Source organism: Terrapene carolina, unplaced genomic scaffold, assembly GCF_002925995.2.
Source record: "Terrapene carolina triunguis isolate 2854851 unplaced genomic scaffold, T_m_triunguis-2.0 Scaffold33891, whole genome shotgun sequence".
NCBI classification, from domain to species: domain Eukaryota; kingdom Metazoa; phylum Chordata; order Testudines; family Emydidae; genus Terrapene; species Terrapene triunguis.
Window position 1 is genome coordinate 10,944,347 of NW_020698242.1, and position 11,085 is coordinate 10,955,431.

An 11,085-nucleotide genomic window follows, 5' to 3' on the forward strand; every position below is an offset into this window, starting at 1 on the left:
CTGTTATGGACCTGGACCCTCTCACTGAGGGTCACAGGAAAGCCCACCGGCTTCTGTTTGAAAGTTTCCTTAGCACATTTGATCATAACTATAAGCCCAGGCCCTGAGTAACGAGCCCTGCAGCACCGAGGAAGTGCATGCCATGGCTCTCAGCGAGGACAGCCTTGGGGGGCTATGCCCGGGGAGCTTCCACCTGCCTCCTCCGGGGCCAGGAGCCAAACACAGCTGATGACTTCTGCAAGCTCAGCACTGCCCCTCTGCAGCAGGCAGCAGAACTCAGGGGCACTTCTGTATTACCCCAGGGTGCCAGCCCCCCAGCCGCAGCTGGGGCCAGAGACTGCTCTGCGCGCTGGCTGATTTCATCTCCCCACTTGAGCAGCTCACCCTGCAAGCCAGCAGCCAGCCCTGTACACCAGCTTTGCGGGGCTGGGCGCTGTCTGCCTCCTCCCCTGACTGTTGAGCGAGCCCTGGTTCACACTATAAACTTCTGTCGGTATAATTAGGGTGCTCAGGGGTGCGGAAAACCCGGATCCCCCTGCACCATCGCCTCCTGGTTCCCCTGGTGGGATCTTGCCACCCGCTCTTTGCAACAGTCTCTGCAGCGCCTGTTTGCTGCTTGGAAAGCAGGGAGTTTAGGGCCGCTGCATTGCTGGTCTCGTGTCCTTCCTCCCGGCAGTGCAAAAACTCTTGATATCGCCTCTCCTCTGCCGCTGCCTGCAGATAAGGAGGAGCAGCCTTGCTCGCAATAGCTGCATAACGAATGTAATGTAACAGGCAGGGGAGGGGGTAAAAAAAAAAACTGAGGATGCCCCGTGTGAGGATCGAACTCACGACCTTCAGATTATGAGACTGACGCGCTACCTACTGCGCTAACGAGGCTCCTTGAAAAACCAGCCTTCAAAGAGATGTTTTAATCTTGCTTTCCCTAATGGCTGGGTTGGATTATTTATCTGTTTTGTCTATTTAGTACATGAGCTCTCCAGTGACCATAAACCACACTGAAACGCTGAGAGAGGGCTCTGCTTTTGCAAGTGACTCCTCCCCTTGCTGTGGCTTTTTGGGAAGAATCCTTTCCCCTTTGTAATTTCCAGGCATGCAAACATTTTTTTGCTACTTAAAGGAGGGCTGTGGGGGCTCAGGAGTATCTGGGCAGCAGCAGAGAAGAAGCACAATGCTTCAGGATACCTATTAATCTTATTTGCAAGGAAAGAAGGTGGTTTCCATTTAAACATTAAAAATTAAAACGAATCTTATGTTTGCTTCACCTCATGAAGAGTCAGTATTAGATTCTGAGCTCTCTGGAGCGGGAACAAACTACAGTAGTTGTTGGTATAATGTTTAGTACAATAGGGACTATAAAGGGAAATCCTAGCCCCACTGACGTCAATGGGAGTTTTGCCACTGACTTCAATGGAGCCAAGATTTCTCCCTTAATTGGGGTCTTTCAGAGCTGCCAATAAAAAAAAAAATAATAACTCACACTTAATATACTGGATCATTATAGCCTCACCCTATAAATTAATGGCTGGAGGTGCCCTAGATGGAGAAATAACAGTTACTTCCATAATGCTGCCATCTCCCCCATGCTCATTTACAAACAAAACACTAGCTCAAGAACTCAACCGAAATGCAACAGGCCTGTGAGCGGGCAGGCATGAGTGGGATTGCTGGACATTTTGATAGGAGGAGGCGGATGCTCTGTTGATGGGAGCTATTGTGGAGGATGCAACTCAAATAGGCCTGGAACATGCATTTTGTTTTCGGTTGCATGCTCCTGCGTCAGACGCTGAAGGGGCAGCTGAGCTTGTCTGTGAAATAAGGCCAACATTTTCAAAAGTAGCCACTGATTTTGGGTGCCCAGCTTGAAAGTTTTGGGCTTGATTTTCAGACAAGCTGGGCCTCCATAGCTCTGATTTCAATGCATGGAAGCTGTGGGTGCTGTAAACTTCTGAAAGTCAGGCCCAAGGGGACGTTAAGTTGGGCTCCCAGAGCCTGAGTCACCCCAAACCAGTATCCACTTTTGGAACTGTGGCTGCATGGGAGGCATAATCGGGATGGGGGAACCAAACATCTGCTTTCTATATGGATCAAATCACATGGTCCTCTTCGTTCATCATGCTACCTCCAGTCCCCACACAGAGGCGCACAAGCGTTCTGGTGCTGCTGGTCTAGAGGATTTTGTAGCCACTATGTAACCAGTTAGGGCCACTGGGCTCAGGGGAAAAGCAGCAAAGAGACAGATGGCAAGAACTCAGTTGGGGACTAAAACAAAGGATACTCTTGTGCCATTACTCCATGCTGAAACTTTGCAGTACAAGGCTGATGAGTCCTTCCTCCTTCGGTTTTTCTGGTTTTGCCTCTATTTTCTTTTCTCTCTACTCTGACCCTGCTCCCTACCATATCCGTACCAGTCACACCTGACCCCCCCAGTCATCTCCCTACCTCCGATATAATCTTATCCTCAACATCCCTTTGGCTACAAGGAGTTATCCATCACTCAATGATCAGAGCTGCCTCTTTCTCCCAAGTCTCTTGATAACTGGGCTTTTCATCAATGAAAGCACCTTCCTTCAATTTCACCCCCTAAAACAGTTCAAGCCAGCAGAGGGCAGGTTGATCCCTGGTGACGCCAGGTGGCTTCTTATGAGCTGAGGCAGAAGGCGGCAAGGGAGAGAGAGGAAATGATTCACTAACAATGCGGTGGTGGCGGTCTCCAGTCTGCATTTGTTTCACCTGACAGGTAGCCTCGCTTAGGGGTATGTGCATGGACCTGGGAGCTAAAAATACATGAGTGCTCCTCCCGCTCTGGGCCGGATCCAAAACCCGGTGACGTCAATGGCAGGCAGCCGGCTTTAGATGAGGCCCTATGTGATCTTGGACCGGCCATTTGGCCTCCCACTCTGTATAAAATATAAGGACTTTAAATCCTCCCCCCTGGGGATGGGGGATCGAAGACTGCAGCTAAAGATACAAAGTACTCTGCCAATGCTAAGGATGACTGTTGTCTCCCCACTCGGATGCAGTGGTGGTTTGAAACACTAAGGACCCCATGCCTTTGCAACACACAGGATAGGAGTAACTGCCATTGAAGTCAGCCCAGGATCCAGGTCCTAGCTGGAGGGTCTTGCGAGGTTGTCCACTCGGAGCCCCAGCTGGCGAGCAATTCAGGTGACAGCTCCTGATGTTGCTACAGGCGGCCTGGTCTACACTACGACTTTAATTCGGATTTAGCTGCGTTAATCCGAATTAATCCTTAACCCGTCCACACAACGGAGCCAGTTACTTCGAATTAAAGGGCGCTTAAAATCGATTTCTGTACTCCACCCCGACGAGCGGAGTAGCACCAAAATCGATTTTGTTAATTCGAATTAGGGGTAGTGTGGCCGCACACCACCGAATTAATGTGGTTAAAATTAATGGGGTAGTGTGGCCGCACACCACCGAATTAATGTGGTTAAAAACTGAATTAATGTGCTTAGTGTGGCCGCGCACAATCGAATTTATACAATCTGTTTCCCAAATTCGAATTATCTAAATTCGAATTAATCTTGTAGTGTAGACGTACCCAGAGAGGAAGTATGGGGATGGGCCAAGGAGATGGGAGTAGTGGGGGCAAGTTGGGTCAGGTGTAGGATCAGAACCCTTATATTTGAATCTCCTCAGCACCTCCTCTGGAGGCTTAACTCCCTGCTGTCAGATTATCAAACGGACATTCCCTGCTCTGTTATTTAGGCCCCTTACCTGAATGCTATCGTCCTTACTTTTCCTGGCAGCGGTAAGGATAAATATGCTGTTTTATTCACTTACATCGCTCACGTGCTCTCTGGTACTACCAAGTACTTGAACATACTTAATGCCTGGCACAAAAATTACTGCCGTGTTCTGGAGTAATAGCCCCTAACGCTTCAGTTTCGTTATTACAGGCTGCAGCGCTTGGAGCAGTTGCTGTAGTACTTTTGAATAAGGGATGTACTGAAAGGGGAAACATGTCCGTTTCATTTCTCTCTAGCAATAAAGGACCTGATATAGCTCCCACTGAAGTCAGTTAAAGTCTTTCCATAGACTTTAAAGGGCTTTGAATCGGGCCCCAAATTGATGTCCCCATTTTCTGGAATCCTGCAGGTGTCTACACCTTCCCCGGCTCTGTGACAGGATTCACTGCCGACTGACGGCACAACTGGCCAATTCTAATCTGAATAACTATGCCAGAGGATTATTTATGTGCCAGTTGGCAAGCGAAAGAGGAGGGCTGTAAACCAGGCAGAGACAGACGAACAAGTCCTCTTTGCAACCTCTGCTCTCCACAATGATTGTAACAGTGCATCTCATGATGTAAGCCTGCACTGTAGTTTCTGCCTTGTATTATGTGGCCTTGGGGAAGGGATTCTATGGCGAACAGCCATTTATGGCTCATCACTCCAGACTAGGAATACATCTTCAAGGACTGTACAGTTTTGTTTTTTACATCTTGATTCCAGATGTTCCTCATTTTCTGGGAAACAGCTTTTTTCCTCCTGCTTTTAGAAATCACCACCTTTTGGTATTCTAGCTGGGCTCTGATCTCATCAGACCTTACAGGATAAGCTGGTCAATGTCCAGATGGGGGATCTCCAAGGAAAATCCAGAGTGCTGCAGAAATTGCAGTTGATGACTCAGTGGCTTTTTTCTCTTTGAGTCAATGCTGAGCCAAATGCCATTGCATGGTGCAATGGGTTGCTGAACTTATGGAGGTGCTGTTTGTCTAATGATCTGTAAGGCTGATTGATCACCTGTGGTCCTAATCATGTGCAGTCATTAAAGACTGTGGCAATCTCACAGGCAAAGGATTGTTATTTCTGGTGTCTTGGCCAGATTCCAGTCTGAGTAATTACATTCTGCCAGTCTAAATCCTCCAGCATGTTCAGTTCTGAGAAGCATTATGTAGTGTTTAGATCACGGGGCTGGGAGTCGGGTGTTTTCAGTTCTATTATTGGCTATACTACAGAGTAACAGTTGTGTATTTGTAGGCAAGTCATGAACCTGTCCATGCCTCAACTTCTCAGTCTGTAAAATGAGAATGATATTTACCCACCACCTAGGCAGTTGTGAGACTTTATTATTATTTGTAAAGTGCTGGGAGATCCTTGAATTCAAGGTGTACTAAACAGAGTGGAAAATATTATTCCACAAACCCACACATGCAGAGAATACAGTTTATCGTGCTTGCAAAGGGGGTGTGGCTCTTTTGGGATGACCAGCGCTATATAAATGTAAATTATTCTTTCCCAGATGCCAAAGATCAGCTGACTCACAGTGTTTTCACAGAAAACAATTTCATCTTCAAAAGTGATTTTTGAGGCCAAGAAATGTTTGCTCGAGCACCAGCATCATTAACTGATGTCAATATATGTGGTACCGGGGAGCAGTGCTTTTTGTGCTATACCCTCTGCTGATCCAGCTTGGTGAGCACAAAACATTGCTGTTTTGCACTCCCCAGAAGAATTACTATTGCTTTTTGTTATTCTTAATTTCTTGCTGAGCAAGTACAAAAGTTATGGGGCAGAGGATGTTTTCCAAAAAGAAATTTAAACTCCTGAGGATTTTCCTCATAGGATTATAACAATTTTAAGGCAAATGTACGGGCTATAGTTCTCAACAGAACCGTTCTAAATTATCACAAACACTAGTTGTCTCAATCCTGGTACCAGAAAATCTGTATAGGTTGGAGAATGGCTGCACCCTTGTATTCAATATATTCAAGACCGTCAATGACCTTTGACTAATGAAAAGGGTCAGGTTTAGATCAATAAAAACACTAGATAATTCACAAACATTCAGAGACTCTCTCACCAGCTCCATCTGTTACCCCCCTTTCTCCTGTTCACACTAGTTAGCTGAACTTTCTCTGTCTTTTGGGGAGGGAGGTGGGGAAAGGGAAGCGAAGGGAAGGAAGAAACAAATTGCCACATTTTTTCTGAGCAAGGACATTGGTTGGACCGTAAACTGCACTGTAGTGACCAGCAATAGAGTGCAATAGTTTCCTTCCCTTCATGTTATGGATTTTCACCTGTAAAGTTGTTTAATGTTTTTCCCCTCAATGTGTGTGAATTTAATGTTGGTGTCAGGTGCTGACCTGACAACTCTAGAGATAACACCCTCTATTTAGCAATAGAAGAAGTGCAGCCCTTAGAGCAAAGGAATAAACTTCTTCCATACAGTATAAAACCCTTTTAAACACCAGGGAAGTTTGGAATGGATTTGTAATTCTGGCTGTGAAATATATTTCAATGTGCTGTCACTTAGCTCGTATGGAAACCTGACTGAGTCCTGGGAGGTGAGCTTTCCTCAGGCGACTGCCATGACAGACCTGCTTGATTTAAAGGAGGGAGTTAGCCACTGCTTCCCAGCTTGGGTTTTGTGAGAGTAGACTATACACAGAGATTTTTTGTTTTAAGGTAGTAACTGTAGCTCAAATGTCAAGAATATTGATTCAAAAGGTGCCCCTCCAAGTCTGCAGTGGTGATGGGCTAGTCCTAAGAACATAAAAAACACCATACTACGTTAGACTAGTGGGCCATCTAGCCCAATATACTGTTTTCTGACAGCAGCCGGTGCCAGATGTTTCAGAGGAAATAAACAGAACAGGGTAATTTACAGTGATCCATCCCGTGTCATCTAGTCCCAGCTTCTGGCAATTTGAGGTTTAGGGACACCCAGAGCATGGGGTTCAGTCCCAGATCATCTTGGCTAATAGCCATTGATGGATCTATCTTCCATTAATTTATCTAATTCATTTTTAACCCAGTTATACATTTAGCCTTCACAACATCCCCTGGCAATGAGTTCCACAGGTAGACTGTGTGTTGTGTGAAGTACTCTTTGTTATGTTTGTTCTAGTCAAAGATTTAGCAAACCATTCTGGAGGATAGCAGCTAAGGCTTTAACAAGAAGAGGCTTGTGATTAGGAGATTCCTCTGGGGCAGGTGAGTCTGGGGGAAAGATCACTCCTGGACAATACTGCGAGGAGGGAAGATAAACAGTGGTGGCCCAGACAAATGCTTGAGGAATGGCTTATTCTATAGCAGAGGTAGCTGGTTTACAAGGGTAAGGGGAGACCAGGAAAGCCGTAACTGAAGGTACAAGGCCAGATAATGTGTTGGCCCAGACAGTTCTGCTGGGATGGAAAAGCAGACAGCTTCCTCCTGAAACAACTAGGTTTTCTCCAGAGAGGGCATGTTGGAGAGAGAGCAGTGGGACAGGACACCAAGTGAGTGTCCCGGAGGAGAGGTTTCAGAGTGGTAGCCGTGTTAGTCTGTATCAGCAAAAACAACAAGGAATCCTTGTGGCACCTGAGAGACTAACAAATTGACTTGGGCATCAGCTTTCATGGGCTAAACCCCACTTCATCAGATGCATGGAGTGAAAAATACAGTAGAGTGGTATAAATACACAACATATGAAAAGATGGGAGTTGCCATCAGTGCTAATGAGCCAATTCAATTAAGGTGGAAGTGGGCTATTCCCACTCGGTAAGGCAACTCCCATCTTTTCATATGCTGTGTATTTATACCTCTGTACTGTATTTTCCACTCCATGCATCTGATGAAGTGGGTTTTAGCCCACAAAAGCTGATGCCCAAGTAAATTTGTTAGTCTCTAAGGTGCCACAAGGACTCCTCGTTGTTTTTCCTGGAGGAGAGTGTGCTATCACTCTAAAGAACTGGCTATATGACTATTTACAGAGTGCTAGCGTGAGCCCCATTAGCCTAACTCTATAGACCTGGGCTGGGAGGCTAACCCCAAAGTGTAGTGTAGACGTTCCCTCGGAAGCCAGCTTATCATTACTGATATGTGATAATCACTTTCTAAGGGAGAATGATTGTGGACTTTGACCTATGGCTGGTTGGATAAAGGCGGACGTAGGTGGCTATTCTCTGCCATTCTAGTGTCTTTAATTTAAATATATTATTGCTCTAAAAAGAGGGCAGGTAAGGAATTGTACAGGATCAGCTTTTTCCCAGCAGCAGGTCCCAACAGGGAAAATATTCCCTCGTCTAATGGGATCTGCTATTGTATAGCAGGCAAGTAAAGGTGTTTTTTGCTGTCTCAGTATTGGTTCACTTTGCTTGTATGGTCCCTGTAGCCTTTGGGACTCAATCAATGGAATCTACGTAAGTTGGAATCAAAGCTAATACATAATGTCTCTCCCAGGACTGAAATATTCTGCTGCAGTCTACAGAAAAGACAGTCTTGGCATAGGATTCTCCAAATGTGGGCCTCTGTAATCCTGCACCGAACTGCCTTCTAACAAACAACACCATGGCCAATGCCTAGTGTGTTCTATTTCAGGCTTGACAGCTCATGTGACCTGGTGGATATGGCATGGGAATGGGAATCAGAGCTAGGGCCTAGCTAGGCCTAGCTCTGCCACTGACCTGCAGAGTAGGGTAAATCACCTCACCTCTCTGTCCTCTATTGCCCCATCTGTGAAGCGGAGATAATGATGCCCTTTTTTGTAAAGTGTATTAAGATCTATGTGTTATATGGGCCAGATTTTCAAAAGGGCTCTTCTCCCATTTAGGCACCAAATCAATACTCCAATTTTCAAAAGAGCTCTGTACCCACTAACTCTCTCTGAGAATAGTAAGAGCTGCTGGGTGCTGATTACTTTTGGACAGCTGGCCCCAAAAGTGCTAGTGGAATTGGTATTTCCTATACCACTGCCTGCAGTCCCTGAGAGAACAGCAATTCAGAGAACATAGTGAACTCTAATTCTGTGTAATGTCTAAAGCTAAGGATGGTTTTTCTTATTCACAGATGGAGTGGCTCCAACAGTGAGCCACATGCTGTGAACAGCTTTTAAAAGCTGTCTCTTTAAAAGGGATCTCCCTATTCTTCAATCAGTGGGCAGAGGGGTCAAGCATAGATTGTATTCCTGTAGTTTAGGTTTTAAATGGACACCAACCTCCCTGATGATGATCAGCCAACTTGTTTCAGCTGCTCTTCTCTGTATGATCGTTGGAAACATTATAGACCTCGGGGCTGTCTTTCTCGGAGCAGTCAGTCACGTTTTGTAGTGATCTCATCCTATGATTGTATAGCTACCGGAAATACTTGCCCTTGAATCATAAGGTGCCTATTGAGCCTTCCTTTCAAAATGAGAACAGGGCATCCTGTAATTTTAAATGGATATTTCCTTCCTAGAAACAGTAACCATGCTACAAGTCATCACCAACTCATCAACCAGTTGATTCAGGGATTCCCAGTGTACTGAAGTATTCTCATCTTGTTCAGAATGTTGTCTGACTGGCTGCAGACTTTAATGCACCATCATGGCAAGGTCATGGGTCACCCCGATAGCTTATAGTATAAGGCAGTTAAAATTAAAAACAGTTTGACTTTAGCAGAGGCTGGTGGCTGTGGCAGGTATAAATGAAAAGTGGGTTTAAACTGAAATTGTTTGGGTTCTGCTACAATTCTAACAAGTTTGATACATTGATCTGGCTTGGTCCAGGTTTCACAATGAAGATTTGTCTAGACTAGGATTTAAAGGTGTGATGTCAGACAGCGTTACTTAGCTGTCTAATAAGCACCTTCTAAAATTCTCTAGGTGAGGCACAGCAATTGTATGCTAGCATTTGCAGCTGAACATGTGAGATACAGTTGCAGTTCCTTAGGCCAGATCTACACTGCAGACCTACATCAGTATAACTAAGTTGTTCAAGGGTGTGAAAAATCCACCCCCTGAGCGACATAGTTATACGGCTCTAACCCCCCTGTGCAGACAGCGCTATGTCAGTGGGAGACCTTCTCCCACCAACACAGCTACCGCCTCTCAGGGAGGTGGATTAACTATGCTGATGGGAGAAGCTCTCCCATCGGCGTAGGAGTCTCTTCACTAAAGCGCTACATCAGCACAACTGCACAAGTGCAGTTCTATCACTGTACATGGAGATAAGCCCTTAGTGTAGACAAAGCCCACCCCAAAAAGAGGATGTATTTTGGAAACTTAGGCTAAAATGGTTCAGCTGTTTTGTGTTATAAGAGTGGGGGAAATACAAAGCAAAAATAAGAGTATTATAAATCAAATACCCTGAATATTGTTCTGACTTGGTAAGTGGCTGTTCTCTCAGAAGCAGGAAACCTGTTGGTAGGGGGCAGGACTCAACAGCCCTGGGGCTCACTTCCAGTTTGTTTTATGTTTCTAAAACCTTGCTTCAGGATTTCAGCTGGCCGCCTGCAGAGGTAGGTAGGGTGCGTGCGTGTGTGTGTGTCCTCTAGCTGGAGAAGGGACATTGGACAGGGAGGGACAAGACTCTGAGCTGGCACTGAGCATTCTTTCTCTTGGTGCTTCCCTGGCTGGTTCTTGCTCACATATTGCCTTATGTGGGGTCAGGAAGCAATTTCCCCCCCGGGTCAGATTGGCAGTGACCTTGGGGAAGGGAGGGGTTGGTTGTGTTTTTTTTTTTTTTTAAATATATATATATATTTTGCCTTCCTTTGCAGCAAGTGGGTACAGGTCACTTGCCAGGACTATCTGGGTATATCTCAATCATTTCCCTGTCATTGCAGGGGGCCTCAGGCAATGGCGCACTCCAGTCCCTCCTATTCTCTACCTCTGACATATAATAATGTAGTCTCCCGTGGACTGTAATACTTTGGTCTAATTTCGGTTGTTGGGTTTAGTGTGCAGGTGTTGGGTGGTGCGGGTGGCCTGTAATATACAGGTCAAAGTAGAGGATTTAGGGGGGGTCCTTGCAGCCTTAAACTTAAATAATGCCATTGATGGTGTTTTGATACAGTTGTGGGGACACAGCCCATATTACCAAGCCTGATTGGGCTGGGATTGTTGCTTAATTTCATAAGAACATAAGGATGGCCCTACTGGGTCAGACCAAAGGTCCATCTAGCCCAGTATCCTGTCTTCCGACAGTGGGCAGTGCCAGGTGACCTAGACGGAATGAACAGAACACGTAATTATCAAGTGATCCATCCCGTCACCCATTCCCAGTTTCTGGAAAACAGAGGCTAGGGGCACCATCCTGGCTAATAGCCATTGATGGACCTATCCTCCATGAATTTATCCAGTTCTTTTTTGACCCTGTTA

The 11,085-nt window shown here is 45.8% G+C and overlaps 1 protein-coding gene and 1 non-coding gene across 2 annotated transcripts in view; one reads left to right on the plus strand and one right to left on the minus strand.

Moving 5' to 3' along the window:
• Window positions 1-11,085, plus strand: part of LOC113409561 (microtubule-associated proteins 1A/1B light chain 3B-like) — a 39,594-nt gene that overhangs the window by 10,591 nt on the left and 17,918 nt on the right. The gene's annotated exons all lie outside the window — the stretch shown is intronic.
• Window positions 807-879, minus strand: TRNAM-CAU. Its single transcript has one exon. It is a non-coding gene; the product is annotated as a tRNA-Met (tRNA).